We start from the raw sequence: 6,000 nt of genomic DNA, 5'->3' as shown, positions 1-6,000 counted from the left end.
TTGTTTCACACATTTTGTCCAATTTCCTAGTTGTTCACAGTGGAAATACAAGTCTGTTATCAGTTACTCCATTGCAGCCAGAAGAGGGAGTCATTCTGCTTCTATTTCAGTGAAGCGAATTCCTTTCTTATAGGGAGATATTACATTTCTGATTTCATATTTTCCTTTTATGAAAAAAGGGAGCTTATCTTATTTCTGTTTTCACAGAAACTATCAGCTTGATACTCTTTTACACTACCTTGCTTTAGTGAATGGATTGTCCATGCACCCTGGAATATAAGCCTTGGGAAGGCAGCATTCTGAAAGAGGCACCATTCATCAGGCTTATACTCTCTGAGTGACAGACTGACTGCTGTACTCAGGTGGGGACCCTTGGGTCCAGAATTATCCATAACAATATCGGAAGGGTTCTTTACTTTAGGAGATTATGAAAATGGCCTGAGGACTAATTGAAAGTAACTGAACTCATATCAACAAAAGAGAATCAAGTACAATTTGTTACAATTAGTTCAGGATAAAATAATCACTTAACATTTGATGTATTTTTTAAATATTAACTTCAAATTTCTCCTTTGAGGAAAGTAGGAAAAAATCTCTAGCCAGGTATGCCTAAGAAGTTTGTGTCTGTCCTGGTGTAACCTGGATTTCTCCTTTCTAGCATTGCCCAGACTCAGCTGATTCTCTTCTGAGTGTCCCATACTGTTCTTACTTCATTTGAGTCTGTGCTGGAAGGAGGGTTCTTTTTATCTGTGCCTTTCTTGCCAGATGCACAACTGTTTTTCAGTCTCTACCTAAAATTGTCAAGGTCTTGAAAACCAAAACCATAATGAGATTTTTCTTTCTTCCAATGTGATCTGCAAAATGTCCCCGTTGGTTATTTGTCATCGGGGAATGGCTTGTCTTTTTAGCGGTGTGGTGTATTACTTTCCTGTAGCTGCCATAACAAATTACCACAAACTCAGTGGCTTAAAATAATAGAAATTTATTCTCTCATAGTTCTGGAGGCCAGAGGCCTGAAATCTGTTTCACTGGATCAACATCAAGGTGTTGATAGGGCTGTACTCCTTCCAGAGGCTTAGGAGAGAGTCTGTTCCTTTTCTCTTTCAACTTTTAGTGGATGCCGGTATCCATTACCTTACTCCAATTTTGAAGGCCAGCATCTTCAAATCTCTCTCTGCTACTTCCTCACATTGCCTTCTCTTCTGTATGTATCAACTCTCCCTCTGCCTCTCTCCTTTAAGGACATTTGGGATGATATTTAGGGCCTACCCAGATAATCCAGGATAATCTCCCCATCTCAAGATCCTTAATAACATCTGCAAAGATGCTCTTTCAAATAAGGAAACATTTACAGTTTCCAAAGATTAAGATGTGGTTATCTTTTTTTGTGCAGGAGGTGGGGGTGGATTTTTCAGCCTACTGTGTGGGGAGTTCTGCTTCATGGCTAAGTGTATTACCTCAGTTGCTGTTGAATTCTGTGAGACAAGTCTTCTGGCCATGCTGTGGTAATTTGGGAACAACATCTAAAGAAAGAAAAAACTGGAAAAAAGGAACTGAGTAGAAATATGGATGCTATGGGGTCCCTGTGTAACACCATTAAGTTAAGTACTCTTTCTAGGGCTTCCCTGGTGGCGAAGTGGTTAAGAATCCACCTGCCAATGCAGGGGACACGGGTTCGAGCCCTGGTCCAGGAAGATCCCATATGCCGTGGTGCAACTAAGCCCGTGTGCCACAACTACTGAGCCTGTGGCGCCCAGAGCCCATGCTCTGCAACAAGAGAAGCCACCACAATGACAAGCCTGCACACCACCACAAAGAGTAGCCCCTGCTCGCCACAACTAGAGAAAGCCCGCGTGCAGCAGCAAAGACCCAAAGCAGCCAAAAAAAAAAAAAAAAAAATTCTGTCTGCAGTAACAAAAGATTTTTCTTTTTACCCATTTTGGGCCAACTCTAGTCAGGGTCCCCCTACATCTATAAGAAGTACAGTGACATAGCCCAGAGAGTGTTCAGATGACACTACTATCTCCTCTTGTTACATGATCTTCATTTATTCTAGAATTGTTCTGTACAATTAACCTCAAGAGAACCTAGATCAGCCAGGCAGTGCTCACGGCCACCATTAGTCACCCAAGAGTTTAAATGGAGAGAAAAAATAAAAAAAGAAACAGTTAAAAGAAAGATCTGGGGTACAGCTAGAAAGAGATGAAAAATAATAAAGGAGCAAAAATAAAGGAAAGAGGTAGCGCCATCTGGAGAGGAACAGTCAAGCAATACGTGAACAAGCATTTAATGAGCAACCATAATGCAATAGAATGTACTTGGCCCTGTTGAGGGAAAGAAAACAGGTATGACATCATCCTTGCCATCAGAGAGCTGTCACTCTAGGAAGACAGAAATGTACAAATCTAACTATAATATAAGGTGTATTAATATAAGGACCATATGAAAGAGTCAAAGTAATGTGGGAAGGTTCACACAGCTATAGTACCTACTTTGTAAGGTTGCTGAGAAGACTGAATTAATTATTCTTTATTAAACAGAGTCAAGACTCTGGCCCTAGGAGGTGTTCAGAGGGTGCCAATATATATATATATATATATATATATATATATATATATATATCTTTAACCTCCCCCTCAGTGAGTTCTTTAATCTCTGCCTTAAATTATGTTCAAGTCATTGCTGCTTATCGGAATAAAACTCCCTCTCTGAACATCTCTTTTACCATTTGCTCTATCTCTCTACTTCTCTTTATAACCAGCCCTCTTGAAAGAGTGGTTCATATAGGTGGAAGCAGTGACTTGAGCTGCAGAAAGCCTGGAGCATGTCTGAAGAGCACAGGAATAGTGGAAAATGCCAGTGGGTAGCCTGGGGCCAAGTCATGAACAGGCTGAGGTGTTGGGCTTTATCCTGCAGGTCATGGGGAACTATTGGCAGAGGAGTGATCCGATGGAACTATACTTTAAGAATATTAATCAGGCAGTGCTGTGTAGGTGAGAACTCTTAAGAAAGTTATTGCACTGGGAGAGATGAATTTATGAGTCAAAAAGAGACAGTGACAAGAAGGGGCAAGACACATAAAATCAACACAAGTCAAACTGAGAGACCTTGGCAATGGATAGGATGTGGGAGGAGAGAGGGAAGAAATGACTTGTGATGACTGTGAAGTTTTCAACCTGATACCAAGACTGTCTGCACCCAAACAGGGGATTGAAGGGAAGGAGGAGAAATGGTTTGGGGATGGAGATGAAGAACTCAGACTGGGATTTGCTGGGTTTGAAGAATGACACCAGACACCAGGTGTCACTCTACTCCTAGCCTGAAAATCGCAAAACAGCCACGGAGCTAACAAAGGGCCATAAAACACTGTAACGATTGCCACCTCCTGGCTCAGGCTCCTGTCCTGACTTCCCCTCCTGCAGGCCTGGTACAGAAACTCCACATGCATTAGAGATTCACAGTGCGTTACAAACATCCACACCACTGACGGGTCCTTGGGAACGCTATGCTCTGAAATCCCACTTTTGAATAACCAGTCCGTTGGGCCTTTAAGGATTTTGACCTTGGGGAAGATAAAACCTCAAGCCAAGGCTCACAGCCTCATATGCCTTCAGGGGCCTGGAGTTAAGAAGGATGATGTTACGTGAACTGAAGTCTGAGAAAACTAGAGTGTGTCCTCCCTAAAGACATTCAAATTCAGAAATTAAAAACAATCACTGTGCTGGCCTAACTAAATACATCTGCCTCCAATCCCTTTGCAACCTATGCCTTAGGCTTCTCCCTCGAGATACCTGACAGCAAAGCTTTAGATGCATAGGAGACAGGATGGTGGGAGTGGGTTAGATGTTAGAAGTGGGGTAAGTTGAGCTTTGGCCTATTAAGTCTTCTGTATACACAATTTGTTTCTCTCCATTCAGAGGGATCCAAATGCCCAAGCATTGGAGACACAGTGCCAGAGGCTCAGGGTGGCCATGGTCTTGCTCTGTCCTCATGGAATCAGTGAACATTATCTGATTCAGCAGTCCTCAAGCCTCAGGCATTTGTGAAGTTCCCGTCTTCACAATTTTTGCCACATCACCTGGGCTGACTTAACCCCTTTCTTCAATCAACTCACTTTTTAATTTGGACTCTTCCTAAACAATATTTAATAAATAGCAAGTTTTATGTGTGTGATTCTTTTTCTAACACACTTGAAAATAAAAAACATAACAGTTAGGGCTTCCCTGGTGGCGCAGTGGTTGAGAGTCCGCCTGCCAATGCAGGGGACATGGGTTCGTGCCCCGGTCCGGGAAGATCCCACATGCCGCGGAGCGGCTGGGCCCGTGAGCCATGGCCGCTGAGCCTGCACGTCCGGAGCCTGTGCTCCGCAGCGGGAGAGGCCACAACAGTGAGAGGCCCGCGTACCACACACACAAAAAATAATAAATAACAGTTAGAATTAATGAATAACTGGGTACCATCTAAAATATCCTCAAGTACCCCTAGCAGTATGCATGTCACATGCCGGGAAGCAGTGGTTCAAGCCCTTCAGTCCACAGATGAGGATTGTAGCACTGGTTCTGAATAAATAAGCCCAAGTTCCAATCCACGGTCTGTAATTTTGGTTGTATTACTTGTACTTTCTGAGTTTCTGTTTTCTCATCCATAAAGTGGAGAAAACTACAGCTGTCTCCCAGCAATGCTTTGCGAATTAGTGACAGTATGCGTAAAACCATGAAGAATTGGTACTATCGTGAATGCTGCTATTGTTACTGACTCTCTCAAGTTAGGACCCCAACAATGGTCCTTGTGCTCGTGTCATTTGAGCCAGTAGAATGAGACTGAGTTCGGCTGAGAAGCAAAGAAAAGCTTTACTCTTTGATCAGAGAATGGAATGGTGTGAGCTCGTGCTATAGAGTCCACCCAACAGGCTGACAGACCATGGGCAGGGCTGCTTTATAGGGATTGCCAGGAGGGAAGGGGAGGGGTCCTCATGGGCGCATAGGCGTGTGCAGGCATGTTGCTCACCCTCCAGATGGCAGTGCCGAGTGCAGCGTCTCTGCACACAGACCACCACCGCCATCTCGAATTGCAGTGTCGTGGGCATTGCTTCTGCACACGGTCCCTGAGCTGAGGTGCCAGGCACAGCCATTAGACGCTAAGAACCCTGGTCTGAAGTGCTGGGAGCAAGACCTCTGCACTTGGACCCATATGATCAAGTGAAACTAGACTAAGCACAAAAGGAAAGAAAAAAAAAAAGGTTAGACTTTATTTTATTACCCAGATTCTTTTTATTTTCCAGGAATTGTTAATAAGCTTTGCTAGGGACAAATCCCTCCTCTGTCTTTTGTCCTGCTCCTCATTCTTGAAGGGCACAGGTCTGTCTTCTGTAACTGCTTCCTGCTGAATCTGTGTGTGGTCATAACCCTGGGTGCCTGGGTGGAGGAGCAGAGCTTCTCCCCAGCTGCCTTTAGACGTGTCTGGCTGTCACCAGGCCTCAGCCCTAACTGTTCATCTCCTTGAGCGACCACCATCTGTCTAACCATTTGTTAGACAAAAGACACCAGACAATTTAGGATGCATGGAGCAAATGTTAGCAAGAGAATAATGGTTACATGTCAATGTTTTCCTAAAAATGCAGGTATCTAGGTCTTTTACCTGTAGGCACAAGTGTGCCCTGATGTTGAGGCTCTGCGTGGCCTGAATATCCCTGGTCACACTTTGTTGTTTTTCAGAAGAGAAGCTTCAGGTCAGAGAGAGGTTCACACGAGTAGTCAAGAGGGTCCATTGCCCCAGGTTGTCTCTCCCGAGGTTGAGGCTCTGGGGCCACTTCACTTGAGTGTGATGTCTCCATGGAGTGACACCTGTAACTTCAGGGCAGAGTGGGTGGTTAGGATCACCAAGTGGGGTCTCTTCCCCTTAGGACTGAGCTGATCTTGCAGGCTGCTGGTTTTCCAGGTTTTCAGATACACCCAGTCTCCTGACCGGAAGCAGTGGAGGGTCAAGTCAGTGGGTGCAGGC

This window comes from Hyperoodon ampullatus (assembly GCF_949752795.1).
Source record: "Hyperoodon ampullatus genome assembly, chromosome: 2".
Lineage (NCBI taxonomy): Eukaryota > Metazoa > Chordata > Mammalia > Artiodactyla > Ziphiidae > Hyperoodon > Hyperoodon ampullatus.
Note: the sequence above shows the minus strand (reverse complement) of the source record.